This window comes from Felis catus, chromosome A3 (genome assembly GCF_018350175.1).
Source record: "Felis catus isolate Fca126 chromosome A3, F.catus_Fca126_mat1.0, whole genome shotgun sequence".
Taxonomy (NCBI): Eukaryota; Metazoa; Chordata; class Mammalia; order Carnivora; family Felidae; genus Felis; species Felis catus.
This window is the reverse complement of record NC_058370.1, coordinates 4,594,726-4,612,784: the sequence shown is the minus strand read 5'-3', so window position 1 is coordinate 4,612,784 and position 18,059 is coordinate 4,594,726. Positions and strand designations below refer to the sequence as shown.

The window sequence follows — 18,059 nt, the reverse complement described above, 5'->3', positions numbered from 1 at the left end:
GGGACCGAGGGGGAGAATGTGGCTGTGGGACTCAAGTCGCCAGGCCGTGCCCCGGCCCCCTGACCACCTCATCCCTGCCCAAGGGTCCCTAGGCTCCCAAGTCCCTTCCCCAGCTCTGGATATCAAGGTGACTCTCTCTGGGCGTAATCCCAAGCTAATATTTATTAACTGCCTGCTGTGTGCACAGTCCCAGCCGGGCCCGGAAAAGGCCGGGAGCAGCTCTGAGGCCCCAGCCCTGTCTGGGAAAGCCCTCACCCGACACGTGAACTCACAAATAGCAGTCACAAGGTGGTAGGTGGGCTCCGTGAGGGGAGGGGAGGCGTGGTGGGTGGCCAGAGGGGCCGGGAGCCTTCACGGTTCATTAGCCTGCTTAATGGCCTCGCAATAGGGCAGCTCTCTCCAGCTTCCCTGAGATGCCCTGGAGGAGGCAGGGGTCACCGAGGTGGCCTCGCTCCTTCTCCGGGCAGCTGGCACTGTCCACTCCCCCCACCAGGGGGCTGCAGGATGCAGGGTCAAGGAGCAGGGGACGAACTGAGTCTCCCTTGTGCAAACACAAAGGCAGCCTCAGGGCCAGGGACCCAGCTGGGGACCAGCTGCATGCCCGGCGTCAGGGGGACCGTGGGGGTGAGCCGACGGCTTCGCTTTCCCAAGAGCCAAAGGGGCTTAGGACACGACGGCCGCTTCCCCTGGCCGCACCAGAGCCTCAGCAGCAGGGTCGGGGGGTGGCCAGTGGCGGGGGGCAGGCGGGCCCCGACGGAGCCACCCGATCGCGGTCTCCGGCAAACGGCTCAAGAAGACGGAGCCTGGCAAAGGCCTGCTGTCCCAGCGTCCAGCTGCCCCAGCGCACGGACCGGAAGATGGGGGTGCAGACTCTGGGCGCCCCGGCCACACCAAGCGGCTCGAAGCACCTGCGTGCCCGAGAGGTGCTCTGTCACCGCCCACCTTGAGAGCCTGCCAAATGGGGGGGGAGGCCTGCAGGTGTCAGCACCCCCGTCCCAAGAGAGGAGGCCGCAGCCCTGCTCCGTGGGGTGGGACAGAGGAGCGAGCACTGGCCCTCGTAGGCCGGGAGGCATCCTGCGGGTGGGCCTGGGAGGGGCTGCCTGGCCTGGAGCAGAGCACAGGTCACCTAGCAGGCAGGAATGAAGGAGGAGAGGCAGGAAATGTCTCTTTTGGTGGAGAGAATCCCCAGCTTCCTGCTGGGAACCAGCCAGCTTCTCCAGGGCTTGGCAAACAGGTGGGGGGACAGCAAGACCCCACTCTGCTCTGTATCAGAGGACCTGGCCCCAGATTCGGTCGTGAGAGCCTTGTGTAACGATAAAGCACAGGGCACACAGGGCTCTTGCCCCCCACCTCCCAGGGCGGCTCTGGGGAGCAGGGCGAGCAGGGGCCTGAGAGTGCTGAAAAACCCAGGGCTCGGGCAGGCTCTCAGGCCTGGGGGAGGCTGATGGGGCCCCCCCAGGAAGCCTCGGCGAGAGAGGATTTCTCAGCCCCGCTGCCTCTGCACTGGGCTCCCGGAAGCGGGGCTGCAGCCGGGAGGAACCGCAGGCTGACAGCGCGTCCTTGGGCACGCACAGACCGTGGGCCCGGGGCCGGGAGGGCCCCCCACCCACTCCAACTTGGCCCAGGTTGGAGGCGGCTGGTGCAGCAACCGCCCCTCCTGTCCGGCCTGGGTCACGAGAACCTGCCTGACCCCCAGACACCCACACGCGTTTGCATCTGTCACTTCCCATTCCCGTGCCGCCAAAAATAGGGGGAGCGGACCTAATTCAGAGAAGCAGTTGAAACAGAATGATATCGTTGCCATTCAGGGAATGCTGATGGTTCAGTCATTCCAGAAAACCCCACCCCACCTCACTGCCCCACTTTAATTACCCACCCTCTGGCCGGGGCTGGCAGTGCTCCCAGGAGACCTTTCGTGCTCCCCCCACAGGCAGTGCAGCCTCCGCTCGGGCACAGCATGGCCGGATGCCCCAGTGCAACCCGTCTTCTTGCTCTGTGCGGGGACTCCCTCCCCAGACCCCCTTCCTGTGGCACCTCCCGAGGGCCCTGTGTTTGCAGTCGGCCTGGAAGGGTCAACCTTGTCCCCTGGGGCACACTGGCATGCCCCCTAAAACTCTCGGGCAGCCCCTGAGGAGCACATCTGTGGCCCCAGCAGCCCCCTCCCCCGGTACATGTTTATGGAGTTTGAATTTGCTACGTGATTCTCTGCCCAGAGCCCCTGTTCAGGCTGTGTTCCCTGGTGAACCGATGTTCCGCATTTTTGTTTATTTGTTTGTTCTTTAACAAAAGGTTGTTTTGGTTTGAAATTCAGCAAAAACACACGCTGTATTCGGCTTCCTCTCCATTCAGAATTCAGTAAATTAGTTGTTTTCCAGTCTGCTTCGAGTCCTTGCCTCAAATGAGCCTCCAACAAGATAATGCATTTAAAAGCCCTTGGAAAAGTACCAGGCCCCACGCACATGTGACACATTGTCATCATGCGAGCAGTTCGCTCAGCCCTGCGCCCCGCACCCCCCAGAGCTCAGCTCTGGAGAACGCTGGCCAGGCGGGGGTCCCTGCACCCACCCCGTGGATAGGGCTCCGGAGGGGACGCCCCCGGGGCCCGGGCCTGCTCTCCCTCCTGACGGCCCCTGGTTCTCTCTTCCCATCTGGGGGGCAGGGGGACAGGGACGTGAGGGCAGGGGCATCCGGGGAGCCAGTGCTCCCTCAAGACGTGGAACAGGTCCTTACGGACTTCCCACTGGGGTCCTGAGAGCCTTGGAGATGAGTCCAGGGAGGGAGCATTCTTCAGTCAGGAAAACAAAATGAAAAGCAAAACCCCCAGGTTGGAAAGCTCTGAGGCCTGATTTACATTCACCATGAGCACAGTGAGAACACTCACTGTGGGGGAGCCTCCGCCGCCTCGCCCTGCCCCCACCGGGCTGGGGGTGTAGGAGGCCTCCGCTCAGTCACAACTACAGGCCTCTTCTTAATGCGACGCCCTCCCTTTCCTCCAGCGGGGTTTCAGTGGATTTCCGCGGTGTCCCCCAGCGTGCTTGGTCCAGGGTGGTGACGGACAGCTTCCTCATCCAGGGGTATCTATGCAGTGCCACCTGTATACAACCCCTGAACAGCTCACCCCTCTTGTGGGAACCCTGCTCCGGGCCACGGTGGTTCCCAGCGGCCTCAAAGGGGGAGCCAGCCCTGAGGGAGGCTGGACGCAGACCACGCCCCCAGCACCCGGGGGGTTGGGGCTGAGTGAGGCAGGGTGCTGGAAGGATCCCGCAGGCCCACCTCAAATGCTCACTTTCTTGTACCAACCGGGGGGGGGGGGGGGCGTTCCTAGCAACCCCTGGAGGAGTTTCGTAAGCAGTGTGCCCAGCACACAGCGGGTTATCCTACGTCCACCCAGGGTGTGGGGTGTGGAAGCTAGTACCTGCTGGGAGGGGCTGGGGACCCTCCACCCAGGCGGCCCCTGCCCTGCACCTGATCGCTGCCTGCGGCCACACCTGTGGATCCTTAGCGGCAGGCGAGAGGGCAGCTGGGGGCAGGCTCCCAGCTGCCGGAAGGAAGGCCGGTGGGCCGAGCTCAGCACGGGGCGGGGGCGGGCGCCCGAGGACGCACGGTGCCCACACGGGGCGGTGGGAGCCCGGCTTGCCACCACCCCACGCTTGTCACCAGTTGCTCTGGAAAGCGTGCTGCGGAGGTTCTGAGGACAGGCAGGCCACAGAGAGCTTTTGTTTGGGGGTTTTTTGTTTTGTTTTGGAGCTTTTCAGGGACCAGTTAAACTCGGTTCACGTGTAATGGGCCTCAGGTCAGAAGGGCCTGGTGAACACAGTCCTGGCAGCCTCCTGGGCCCCCGAGGAAGGGCCATTTCCTCCTGTGGATGCAAGACAGCGCAGTCCCATTTCCTCCCCAGCTCTGGTAAGAAAACTCACTATAAATAAACAGCCCACAGGCGGCAGTTGAATAGAGGGGACTATCCAGCAAGGGAGAGGGCCTGGGGAGAGGGCCAGCTGGGAAAACCTTTCTCAGGGAAAGGAGATCTGAACTGAGATTGTAAGGATGAATGAGTTTTAAATGATGCGGAACATGGAAGGATAATATGAGGCAGAGGGAGCTGCGTGCGTGCAAAGGCCCTGGGGTGGGAGCGGCCGTGGCAAGCTAGAGGCACAGAACCGAAGCCAGGTGGCTGGAAAGGAGAAACGGGTGCAGGGAGAGGCCGGGGTGGGTGGTGAGGTGGGGGTGATGAGCAGAGCTGGGGCGCACACCATCTTGCAGGACACTGGCGGGAGTGGTTTTTATTCCAAGAGCCGTGGGAGCCACTGAGGAGTTTGGAGCTGACAAGGGACAGGTTGAATCCATACCTTTCAGAGACCTGCTGTCTGGAGCTCAGCAGGGGCCTGCCCCCCAACACACACCCAACGGGGGACCTTCCTCCACACTCCGTTGTAGCCGGGGTAAATTCAAGCTGCAGTGAAGGAAGGCCCGAGCCTCTAAGGAGGGCCCGTGAGAGCAAACGCGGGAGGGGGCTGCAGTTCCTAGGTCTCTGACCCCAAAGCCAAATCCACCTCTGCGGTGGGCGCCTCCACCTCCCCACCTCCCACAGTGCAGGGGAAGCCGTGGCCCTCTGCACCTGCTCTGGTCAGGTGACCGAATCGCCCTGGGCGTCAGCCGCATCGTCATCGGGGAAAGGAGAGCTCGGTACCCACATCCACCCCGCAGGGGGCCGTAGAGGAGAAACAGTGTTGGCGGTCACGGAAACGCCCATGGAGAGCGAGTGTAAACTCTTGACGAGACTAACACACAACTGTTGGGGAGGCACCGATGAGCGGCCAGCTCATGTAAGGGGTCAGGCTTTGAAAGAAGGGGCGCAGGTGGGAGAGACGCATGCTTCGGCGACTCCCTCCCCGAGGATGCCCAGCCCTCCGCACAGGGCGGCTGGATGTCGCGCAGGGAGAGGGCCGGAGGGGGCGGGGGGGGGGGGGGGGGGAGCTCCGGGCTGCCGGGCAGAGGAACATCCTGGTGATGGGGGCCAGGGGGTGTCCTGCAGGGAAAGAAGCAAGGTCTGTGCTTAACATCCCCTTAAAGCTTGGCGTGATCGTTTCCAGCCACGATAGCGTAGAGGCCCCGGATTTGCCCTCCCGCCCTAAACAGGAAAAGCAGAAAGCAGGGTTTTCAGACGCCAGGAAGCGGGCAGCACAAGAGCGTTCTCTCCGGGAGAACGGACGAGAATGCGGGGAGCCCTCCAGCTGCCCCAGCAGACGGCCTGCAGGGACTTGCGGGCGGTCCAGGGAGCAGGAGCCCACTCCGAGCCCAGTGGTCCTCCTGGGTTGGAGGGAGAGAGTCAGACATGCCTGAAGGACCGGGTGCCACAGCACTGGATGCTGGAAGGCAGGTCGCCACCCAGAGAGAAAGCCATCGGGAGCTCTGCAGGGGCTCCCGACTCTCCACCGAGTCCTGCCCTACCCACAGCCGGGGCAGAGGGTGCCATGAGGGCTCCCGCAAGAGGGGCCTCCCCCCTGCAGTCCCACCCTGGCCTCCGAGCCGACGGGATGTGCACTGGGCGCTTGCGGACAGCTCGCCAGGGCCCGGGAGGCTGAACAGACAGAGGCAAGAAGGAGGTGGCACCGTGGACCTAGCTGGGTACACCGCCTGCTAACACAGAAGGGCGGGCGCGGGAGGGGAGGCGAGGGAGAAAAGCAACATCCCCCAGGGCATCTTTGAAGGGATCCAGTCTCCCCACGTAACAAAAACAAACAAAATGTCCAGGAGGACAATCAGCATTACTCGGCATAGCAAGAACCAGGAAGATCTGAGCAAGTCTCCAGGGAAAAGGCAATCAAGAGATGACATCCCTAAGGTGACCCAGATGTTGGAATTATTGGACAAAGACTCAGCAGCAGCTGTTCTAATTAGCCTTCAGGAGGTAAAGCGGAACAGTCTTGAAATGAAGGGGAAACCGGACATTCTGGCACAGAAAGACAAGCTCTAACAAAGAATCGCCACATGTGATGTGGCCTCCTGGGCCGAACCTTGGGACGAAGAAAAGGACGTTCGTGTACAAACTGGGGGAAGCTGAGTAAAGTCTGGGGTGTAGTTAGCGGGAACGTACCGAAGTTGGCGGCTTAGTTTTGGCAAACAGGCCACAGTACCTGGCAACGTCAGACACCAGCATTAGGGAAAATTGGGGGGAGGGGTATTTGGACACACTCGGTGCTTTTGAAGCCTTTCTGTAGAGGTAAATATTTTTGAAAGAAAAGTTAATTTAAAACGGATCCAGGGGCGCCTGGGTGGCTCAGTCGGTTGAGCGTCTGACTTCGGCCCAGGTCGTGATTTCAGGGTTCGAAATCACGGGTTCGAAATTCAGGGTTCACGGGTTCGAGCCCCGCGTCGGGTTCGGTGCTGACAGCTCGGAGCCTGGAGTCCGCTTCGGATTCTGTGTCTCCCTCTCTCTCTGCCCACCCCCCCGCCCCCCACTGCTCGTGCTCTTTCTGTCTCAAAAATAAACATTTAAAAAAAAAAATGAATCCAAAATTTTAGAGCAGGGAAACAAAGTATCTGATATAAAAAATTTCACAGGGGATGGCCTAATAGAATGAGAATGATAGGAAGTTTGGAAACAAGATTCACAGATCTTGTCTCATCCGAAGAACTGAGAGAAAAAAACAAAACCTGAGCGTCTTGGGGACTAATTGACACTCTCACTGTTGAAATCCCTGAAAGGGAAGAGATTGGTGCAGAAAAAAAATTGAACTATTTTGTTGAGGTATGATTGACACAGAAAAAGCTATAGATATTTAATGCATTGAATTATAGATGTATAATCTATAAATTACAAAAGATTATATTTTAAGTTATAAACTATAGATAATTGGTGTGTTTGGAGCGGGGAATACACCTGTGACGCCATTGTCACTATCAATGACGTCCTCCCCCTGCCACCTGTAAGTTTCCCCCACTTTCTCTGTCCTCTCTTGTGGTGAGAGCACCTGATATAAGATCCACCCTTTTAGCAAGTTTTTAAAAGTATACAATATGGTATTTTCTAAACTTTTCTTTAAGTTGATTTACTTTGAGAGAGAGAGGGAGGAGCAGAGAGAAAGGGAGAGAGAGAATCCTAAGCAGGCTCCGTGCTGTCAGCGCAGAGCCCGACTCGGGGCTCGATCCCACAAACTGTGAGATCATGACCTGAGCTGAAATCAGGAGTCAGACCCTTAACCGACTGAGCCACCCCAGCACCTCTATGGTATTCTTCATCGTAGGCCCTATATATTATTGGGCATCTCCACAATGTCTTTATTTTGAATGGCCCCCAAATTTGTAGTTTCTACTGAAATCCAAAAAAAATTTTTTTGAAAGAATAATGGCCGAACTTTCCTAAATAGATCAAAAAACCTAAATTTCCAGGCTTACAGAATTCCAAACAGGATACACTCAAAGAACCCCCCTACCACCCCCCCCCCCCGCACACACACATCAGAATGAAGTCACTGAAAACCAAAGATACAGAAAAATATTGAAGGTGGCCAGAGAAGAGGCATACGTTACATGGAGGGAAATAATGACTGAAGATTTCTCATCAGAAACAGTGGGGAAACAAAACAATATCTTTAAAAATAGGTGGCTAAAGACCTGGCAACTGAGAATTGAAATCCAGCAAAGGCATTTTTCAAGAACGGAGGCAAAATAAAGACACACCCAGAAGAAAAACAACTTCGGAATCCATTCGCGGGGAGACCGGCTCTAACAGAAATGCGGGAGAACGTTCCCCAGACAAGAAGAAAATGATACAGTATAAGACTCACAGCATCAGCAATGAAGGAAGGGCAGCATTAGCAAAGGTGAATATTTGGGCAAATTGACTATTTTTTCTTTTTCCTCTGAAGTACTTTAAACTACATAGGACATTAAAAAGCCACCGTGACGTTGGGAGAGTCAATGTCTGTAGATACAACGCACAGGACAGCTATGACAGAGAAGGCGAGGGGAGGTAGCCTGGAGAAGGTAGAGGTTAATCTGTGAGTACATTTTACATGCAGTGGTAAAACTTTAACTCTAAACAGACTGTGAAAAGTGAGGGACGGATACCCAAAGCAACAACTAAAAAGTAACAGAAAGAGAGCTAGCCAAAAGCCGTAGACAAAACAATTAATGAAACAAAGTTTCATTTATTTTGTTGAAAACAAGTTTTCAAATATTTCAAAAGGCAGAAAAGGCAACATGGGGGCAAAATGAGAAAGGCAGGAAAATCATAAAATGTTAAGATCTGACTTCAACTACAGCAATACTTGTATTAAATGTGAATGATCTAAACACAGGGATTCAAAACAGACATGACCAGATTGGATCCAAAAAAAAAAAAAAAAAGACCCAGTTAGATGCGGTCTATAAGAAATACACCTTAAATATAATTGTATAGGGACCGGCAAACTGGCCCACAGGCCACATGCAACCTATGTCCTGTTTTAAAGAATGGTTTTCACAAGTTTTAAGGGTTACAAAGGAGAGAAGGAGGAGGAAGAAACAGAAACCATAGCTCCCTCTCTCTCTGCCCCTCCCCCGTTCATGCTCTCTCTCTGTCTCAAAAATAAACGTTAAAAAAAAAAAATTAAAAAAAAAAAAGAAACCATAGGTGACCACAAAACCAAAAATATGTATTTACTGGCTCTTTACGGTAAAGGTTTGCGGGCTCATATTGATAGATTAAACATAAAGGAATGGAAAACAATATACCAAATTAATCCTAATCAAAAGAAAGCAGAAGTGGCTACATTCATGTCAGAAAGAGAGGACTTCAAAGAAAACTACCAGGTCAAAATAAGGCTACTACGTGATGATAGAAGACTCCATTTCCAAAGACCCAACAGTCCCAAATATGGACGTCCCCGATGGCAGAGCCCCAAACCACGTGGGACAAAATTGGACTGAACTGAAAGAAGAAATAGACAACTCCACAATTATACTTGTGGACTTAATCGCTTCATTCTCAGTAATCAATGGCATAAGACAGAACATCAGGAAAATATGAAAGACCTGGGTAACATATTGGTTTGGTCCAGTTGATAGTTCTAGACCGCTGCAGCCAATGGTAACAGAATACTTGTCCGTCCAAGTGCAAATGGGGCATTTATTAAAATAAATCATATTCTGGGTCATGAAAAAACTAACCTTAAATTAGTTTTAGGAATCCAAATGAAAAGGAATTAAAATATTCTCTGACCATAACGGACGTAAACTGGAAATCAATCAAAGATATCCGGAAAATCCACAAACGCTGGGAAATTAAACAACATACATCTGAATAACCCATGGATCACATAGGAAGTATCAAGTAAATAATCTAGGATCCCACTGTAGAAACTGGAAAAAGAGCAAATTAAACCCAAGGAAAGAAGGAAAGAAATAATATATAGGAGCAGAAACTCATATAATTAAAAATAGAAAAATAGAGAAAGCAAGTGAACCCAAAAGTTATTTGAAAAGATCAGTACACTTGATGACTTTCTAGACAATCAGACCAAAATAAAGATACAAATTGTAAATATCAAAAAAAAAAAAAAAATGAAAGATGGCCTATCCCTGCAGGTGCTACAGATATTAAAAAGATAATAAGGTGATCTCTCTATGCCATAAATTCAATTTAGAAGATGTGGACAAGTTAATTGAAAGACACAAAACACCAAAACTCATTCAAGAAGAAAGAGATAACCTGGATACGCCTATATCTATTAAAGAAATTGAATTTTTAGTGTAAAATCTTCCAACAGCAAAAACTCCGGGCCCAGCTTATTTCCAAGTAAGTCCTCCTCAACGTTTCATGAAGTAATAATATCAGTTCTGCTGAAGCTCTTCCAGAAACTAGAAGAGGGGAGAACACTTTCCAGCTCATTTTATGAGGCCGGCGTTACCTTGATATTACAACCAAAGATATTAGAAGGAAACCAAAGATCGATACACCTCATGAACGTGTACACAAAAAGCATCAACAAAATATTGGTGAACCAAAAAAATACTGGCGAATCAAATCCAGCAACATACAAAATGGCAGCGTGCATCATTACCAAATGGGGTTTACTTGGTACGACACGGTACTTGACAAAATTGAACATCCGCTTACGATAAAGATTCTCTAAACGAGGAACAAAAGGGTCCTTCCTTAACCTGGTGAAGGGTATCTACAAAACAAAACGGCAGCTAATATTGCACTTAATGGTGAAAGGCAGAGTTTCTGTCTTAGCAGATGAAAAGGGTCCTGAAGGTGGATGGCTATGTTAGTACGTTAGGAATGTATTTAATACCACTGAAACTATACACTTAAAAACGATTACATGGTAAATTTTTTATTTGTGTATTTTACCACAAATTTTTTTTAATGGGGGAAAAAAGTGCATTGTATGATCCCTGGTATGAACATTAAAAACAGGGGCGCCTGGGTGGCACAGTCGGTTAAGCGTCCGACTTCAGCCAGGTCACGATCTCGCGGTCCGTGAGTTCGAGCCCCGCATCAGGCTCTGGGCTGATGGCTCAGAGCCTGGAGCCTGTTTCCGATTCTGTGTCTCCCTCTCTCTCTGCCCCTCCCACGTTCATGCTCTGTCTCTCTCTGTCCCAAAAATAAATAAAAAACGTTGAAAAAAAAAATTAAAAAAAAAAAAAAAAAAACAAAGCATAGGGGTGCCTGGGTGGCTCAGTCGGCTGAGCGTCCGACTCCGGCTCAGGTCATGATCTCACAGTTTGTGAGTTTGAGCCCCGCGTCAGGCTGTGTGCTGACAGCTCAGAGCCTGGAGCCTGCTTTAGATCCTGTGTCTCCTTCTCTCTCTCAAAAAATAAATAAATACATAAATAAATGTTAAAAACAACAACAACAACAAAGTGTAAAAGTGCATATTTTAAAAAATAGCAAGGAACTAAAATGGGCTATGAGGAATTAAAAAAAAAAACTGTCAACCCAAGAGAAGGCAAAAAGCAGAGAAGGAAAAAAAAAGACACATTAAAAACACAGAGCCAAGGGTAGGCTTAAACCGACCTTATCAATCATTCTATTAAAATACAGATGAGCTGAACAACTCCAATTAAAAGGCAAATCTTGTCCAACTAGATTTAAAAATGCAAGCTCCAACTATGTGTGATCGATAAGAAATAATGAAAACATAAAGACATAGTGGGTTAAAAGTAAAAAGATAGAGAAAAATAGACTATGCAAACAGCGAGCACAATTAAGTTGGTCTGGTTACACTCATATCACACAAAAAGTCGACTGTAAGAAGTATCACCAGAGATAAAACACAACGTTTCATGATGGTAATGAAGACATTTTGCGGTCCATCAGGAAAGCATCACAATCACAAATGGGTACGTACTTAGTACCAAAATTTCAAAATACACGAAGTGAAACTTCGGGCGAGCCAAAGGGATAGAGAAATTCACAGTCATAAGTGGATTTTTACCACTTCCTCTCTGAAACCAATAGTAACGCTAGACCCAAAAAATCAGCCTGTAGAAGATTCTAGCGACGTTGTCAAGCACCTCTCCTTAGGGACCTTTGTGGAACACCAGACCCAGTAACTGCAGCATATCCCTTCTTTCGTGTACACGTGGAAAGACCTACGTGGCAAGGTCTGTGCATCAGGATAGACCGTATGCTGGGCCCCAGAATGTCTCAGTACATTTCAAACGATTGAAACCCTGCAGAGGTGTTTTATCTTTCTATGAACACAGCGGAATTAAATTAGAGATCGATAGAAGAGATATCCAGAAAAGCTCCCAAACACTTGGAAATTACGCAACACATTGTAAATAACACATGGATCAAAGAGGAAATCACAAAGGAAATCTTAAACACTAAACCGAACCATCGCGAAAGTTCAACGTGCCAAAACTCGTCAGATGCCGTCGAAGCAGTGGTGGAGGTCTACCTGTTGTTTTCGTTTGTAGTGGAAAAGAGAGAAAGGTTTCAAACCCAGTGATACAATTTGCCTTTCAGGAAGCTAGAAGGAGAAGAGCAAATTAGGCCCGAGCACGAGAGTGAAGAAAATAATAACGATAAAAGCAGAAACCCGTAAGGTAAAAACCAGCCACAGCTAAGACGGGGGTGCCTGGGTGCCATACTCGATGCCTCACGCGTTGCGACATCTTCGCACTGCGGGTCTCGAGAGTCCAGACGGGTGCCGGCCCAGCGTGAGCTCCAGGCAATGGTCTCCCTGTTGGCTTCTCGAGGTGTTTTTCCACTACGTCGATACATTCCTTGGCCACATGCGGTGATCACCACTCGGCTAGCCTCAAGAGGAACGCTCCGCCAGTTGTCTAGTGTCCTCTCTGCGTTCGGCTTTCTCTCCTTTCTCTGACTCACGGGTCCTCACCACTTGGCTTCCCTGAACCCCAAACTCTGCTCAGTTCATGGAGACCAGGACCCTGTTTGCATTCCCAGTCCCTGCGCTGTGGCCTTGAGACTCTCCAGCCACAAGGAAAAAAGAAAAAAAGAGGAGACGGAAAACAGATGGGAGATAGGAAAGCATGCGACAAGGTCACTTAAACTCAACCGTATCCCTTCTCACATTAGCTGCAAATAGTCTAGACGCACCAGTTGAAAGGAAGAGATTGCGGCCCTGGATGTAGAAAATAATACCCGACTCTGTGCTGTCCACCAGACACTCACTACAAGATTTACGAGGAGGAGTGAAAAGGTAGGGCAACATACAATTCGAATGCTTCCCAAAAGAAGGCTGGAGCCTCTCGGCTGAATGCGACAAAGCGGGTTTACGGGTGAAGAATATTACAGGGCTAAGGAGGACCATTTCATAGTGCTGAAGGGGACTGTTTATCAAGAGAACCTAATCGTCCTGAATATGCACACGCCAAGTAATAGGGCTTCAAAAGCTGACAGATTTCAAAGGAGAAATAGACAAGTCCAGAGTTAATTGTGGTTTTCAGCAGCCTTCTCTTGATAATTGGTAAAACAGACAGAAAGTCAGGGAAGATATAGAACACTGTGCTGTGAATGACCACAGTAGGAGACACGTTCTCCTCAAGGGCACCGAAAACATTCGTCACAATAGATCATACTGTGGACCGTAAAACAACGTGCAGTAAATTCAGAAAGATTGAAATTATGCAAATAATATTCTCTGAATGCAGCGGACTTAAATTAGAAATCCATATCAAAATATCTGGAAAATTGCAAATATGTAAAACCAAAGTGTATACTTCTAAATAATCCATCAGTTAAAGAAGAAATCGCAATAGAAAGGATGAAATATTTGAACTGACGAAAAATTGAAACACGACTTCCAATTTGCGGGTTCAGAAGGAAACTTCAGACAGTAACACACATATGTTAGAAAGTAGGATGGGGCGCCTGGGTGGTGCAGTCAGTTAAACGTCCGACTTCAGCCAGGTCACGATCTTGCAGTCTGTGGGTTCGAGCCCCGCGTCAGGCTCTGGGCTGATGGCTCAGAGCCTGGAGCCTGTTTCCGATTCTGTGTCTCCCTCTCTCTCTGGCCCTCCCCCGTTCATGCTCTGTCTCTCTCTGTCCCAAAAATAAATAAACGTTGAAAAAAAAATTAAAAAAAAAAAAAGAAAGTAGGAAAAAACTTGAGTGACCTAAACTTCCACCTTAAAAAATAACAACGAAAGGAAAGTGAACCCCAAATACAGGCGAAAGGTGAAAAACAATGCAGAAAACTCAGTAAAATCAAAAGCTTATTTTTTGAGAATATCAGTAAAATTGGTAAATTTCTGTTCAGATTGATCAAGGAGAAAAAAGAAGATAGATATAAACTGCCAATAACAGAATTAGAGACCATCACTGAAGATCCAATAGAGAAAAAGGGTATTAAGTGAATATTATGAACAAGGTCTTGTCGGTAAATTCAGTAACTGAGATCAAATGGACAAATTCCTTAAAAGACACAGGCTACCAAACTCACTCAAGATGAAACGTATAACCTGAACAGTCCTATAACTGTTAAAAGAAATTGAATTTGAACTTTAAAACCTTTTCGCCAAGACAACTCCAAGCCCAAATAGCTTTGCTAGTGAATTCTCCTGAACATTTAAGGAAGAAATAATACCAATTCCATGCAAACTCATCCAGAAAATAGAAGTGAAGAGTACCCTTCAAAACTCATTTACAAAAGCCAGCACTGCTCTGAGATCAGAACCAGACAAACACATTATAATAGTAGAAAGCGACAGAACAGTACCCCTCACGCACATAGATGCAAACCACCCCCAGAAGATCCTTGCAAATTGAATCCATTCGTATATGCGTGTAATATCTCATAACGAGGTGAGATTTATCCCGGGAACTCAGACCGGCTTAATATTAGAAGATAAATCAACGTAATTCCTATCTGCAGACCAGAGACAAAAACCAGATGGTCATCTCAACAGGTCCAAAATTCAATATCCATCCACAGTAAAAACTCTCAGCGAGCTAGGAATAGAAGGGATATTAACCCAATGATGAGCAACTACAGAAATCTTTAGCTAACGTCATAATTTACAATAAAGGATGGGATACTTTCTTAAGATTAACGCGGTGCTGGGAGTTGAAGCTACCGTAATAAGGCAAGGCAAGGAAATAAAAGGCACACAGAGACTGCCAAGTACGGATAAAGCTGTCTCTATCTGCACGTGACTTGATGGTCTACGTATGACATTCACATCAACTCCAAACCCCACCCCCCACCCCACCCCCCCCGCCGCCCAAACCTCCTGCCAGTAATAAATGTTCAGCAAGGTTGCAAAACAGAAGATCTACGCGCGAACGTCAATTGCACTTGTATCTGCTGACAAAGAACGCGTGGAAACCAACATTTAAAACAGAATGCGGGGCTTCTGGCTTCCGGTCTGGCGCAGAGGAAGCTAGAAGTTGCCGCTCTGTCCTGAAAGCAAGCACAAGCATGAACAGACTGGAAAAAAACGGACAGGCTGTCTCAGGTCTGTCAGAGTGAGGTCACAGGGCAAACAGCAACTTGAAGAGACCAACAGGGAAAAACAGTGCATCACCAGTCGCCGGGGCGGAAACCCACCCCCACGGACCTCTGGGGAGCCAGCGACCAGGTAGGGAAAACCAAACTCTTAAATTGACAAACTGTGGGAGGCTTGGCGTGGACAAGTGGGAGAGACTCCAGGGGGGCCCAGTCACTGGGAGGCCCCATACGTTTGTGTATTTTACCTCTACAAGGTCGGCCAGACCCTCCCAGGGAGTAGCAGAGAAAGATTCCCTTCATCCTCCTGGCAGGGGCAGGAACCATTTTGAAATAAGACCGAGCACTGTGTTCTTGATAAGGTGTGACCTCCGAGAAACTGGTTAACCAGAGACTAACCTGCTAGGGTTTCGTCTGCGCCTTACTGACCGGGAGGAGGGAAACGCCAAACTCCAGCCCATAATAGCCATCCTGCCCCACCTAAGGAGTTGGGGGGAAGTGAGAAGCATGTCTGAAGTTCACGGAAGGATGATCCTTGAAAAGAAAAGTGACAGGCTATATTTCATCAAAATTAAAAATTTCTGCACTGTGAAAGACACTGTCGAAAAAAAAAAAAAAAGAAAAAGAAAAGATAAGCCAAAGGCTGGGAGAAAGTATATGCAAAAGGCATGTCTGATAGAGGAACTGTGCTCCCAAATATATGAGACACTTGTTTTTAAATTTTTTAAATGTTTATTCATTTTGGGGAGACAGAGAGTGAGCGGGGGAGGGGCAGAGAGAGAGAGAGAGGGAGACACAGAATCGGAAGCAGGCTCCAGGCTCCGAGCTGTCAGTGCAGAGCCCGCCGTGGGGCTTGAACTCACAGGCCGTGAGATCGTGACCTGAGCCGAAGTCGGACGCTTAACGTACTGAGCCACCCAGGCGTCCCTGTAAGAGACTCTTAAAGCTCAACAGCAAGAAAACAAACAGCTTGATTTCAAAACGGGCCAACGACCGTAAGCAAAGACCCCTCGTGCATGATGTAAATATGGCAACTCAGCATATGAAGACCTGCCCCACATCACGTCATCCAGGAAATGCAAACTGAAACAGGGAAGTACCACTACTCACCTCTTAGACCAAAATCCAGAGTACCAAAAACGCCGAGTACGGGCGCGGGTGTGGAGGAGCAGGAACCCTCATTCACTGCCGGTGGGAACGCAAAATGGCGCGGCTACTTGGGGAGACATGTTGGCAGTTCCTTCGGAAACTAAATGTGGTCCTACTAGGCCGACCCAGCAGTCGTGCTCCTTGGTTTTTCCCCGAAGGCGTTGAGAATCCATGTTCACACAAAACTTGCACACGGATAGATGTAGCAGCTTTGTTGATCGTTACCAAAACTTGGAAACAACCAAGATGTCCTTCAGCAGGTGAATGGATAAACGACCTGTAGCACATCCGAACAACAGAGCATTATTCAGGGCCAAAAGGATATGAGCTCTCAAGCTACGAAGAAGAAATTTAAACGCATATTACTAAATGAAAGGAGCCAATCTGAAAAGGCTACATCCAATTATACGACGTTCTGGAGAAGGCAAACCTATGGAGACCGTAGAAAAACCAGTGGTTGTGGGGCTAGAGGGGTAGGGAGGGGTGAACAGGGGGAGCACAGAGGATTTTTAGGGCAGTGAAACCACCCTGGATGATACTATAATGGTGGATACATATCATTGTACATTTGCCTGAACACCGCACCAAGAGTGAACCCTTCTGTAAACTATAGATTCTGGGTGATAAGGCTGGCTCGGTGTAGGTCATCAATTGTATCAAGTGACCCCCTCTTGGGGGGAGATACTGATAATGAAGGAGGCTGTGCCCGTGGCCAGGGGGCATGTGGGAACTCTCTACGCCTTCTGCTCCGTTTGGCTGTGCCCCAAAAACTGCTCCCCCAAAGCAGCAGTATTTACAATTGCTCCAAGGAAAACAACGTACTTAGTGGCAACTTAAAAGACAAACAAACAAACAAGAAACCTGTGCAGAATCTAAATGCTGAAAATTATAAAATACTGAAGAACTGGAGATCTAACCAAATGGAGAAACGTGCCATTATTTATGGATTAGAAGATTCAATAGAAGAAAGACGCCGATTCACCCCAAACTGGTCTATGCGTTTAATGCAATTCCGGTCCAAGTCCGAGTGTTGTTGTGGACATGGGAAAGGATATTCTAAAACGTACATGGGCACTGGCCCTAAGACAGCTAAAACAAAAGAGCCAAGTAGGAAGAATGGCTTTACCTGACGTTAAGGCTTATTCTGGAGCTACAGGGCTCCAGACAAGTGTGGGATTGGTGGAGGAGGACGAAGAACCCGGACACGGACCCACACTCACAGGCCTGACTGACTTCTGACGAAGGTGTGAGAGCTATTTCACAGAGGAAGGACGGCCTTTCCACTAGCGGTGCTGGAGGAGGAATTCGATCTCCATCGGCAAAATAACGAACCTTGAGCCAAATACTACACATCAAACATTTGGAAGAATACAAAAGGGAAAACCTTCAGAGTGTGGCGCCAGGCAAAGAGTTCTTGCGCTCGTTCTCCAAAGCATGATCCGTGGAAGGAAACACTGATAAAGTGAGCCCCATCACACTTTGAAAACTCTCCTCTGCCGAAGACTCTGTTAAGAAGATAGAAGGGCGGGGCGCCTGGGTGGCTTGGTCGGTTAAGCGTCCGACTTCGGCTCAGGTCATGATCTCACAGTCCGTGAGTTCGAGCCCCGCATCAGGCTCGTTGCTGTCAGCGCAGAGCCTTCTTGGGATCGTCTGTCCACCCCCTCTCTCTACATACGCCCTCTGCTTGCACTCTCTCTCAAAAATAAAAAATAAACATTAAAAAAAATTTTAAAATAATAGACAAAAAAACAATACAGATGAACGTCACTGGGTGCATGGTTCAATAAACTATGGTATATCCATACCATGAAATACTACTCAGCAGCAAAAAGGAACTAACTGTTGACATATACCACAACTTGAATCATGAGAGAATTATGTTGGGTGGGCCTCATCACAATGTAAAAAAATTTTTTTTTAATTTTTTAAAATAAAAAAAAAATTTTTTTAATGTTTTCCCAAAGGCACCGTTAAGAAAAGACGAAGGCAAGCCATGACCTG

The 18,059-nt window shown here is 49.3% G+C and overlaps 1 long non-coding RNA gene across 1 annotated transcript in view; it reads left to right on the top strand.

The window, feature by feature from the left end:
• The first annotated feature begins 3,567 nt into the window (after positions 1 to 3,567).
• Positions 3,568 to 18,059, top strand: part of LOC123384251 — an 87,398-nt gene continuing 72,906 nt past the window's right edge. Inside the window, exon 1 of the long non-coding RNA XR_006595011.1 lies at positions 3,568 to 3,903. This is a non-coding gene — a long non-coding RNA (uncharacterized LOC123384251). The remainder of the gene's footprint in view (positions 3,904 to 18,059) is intronic.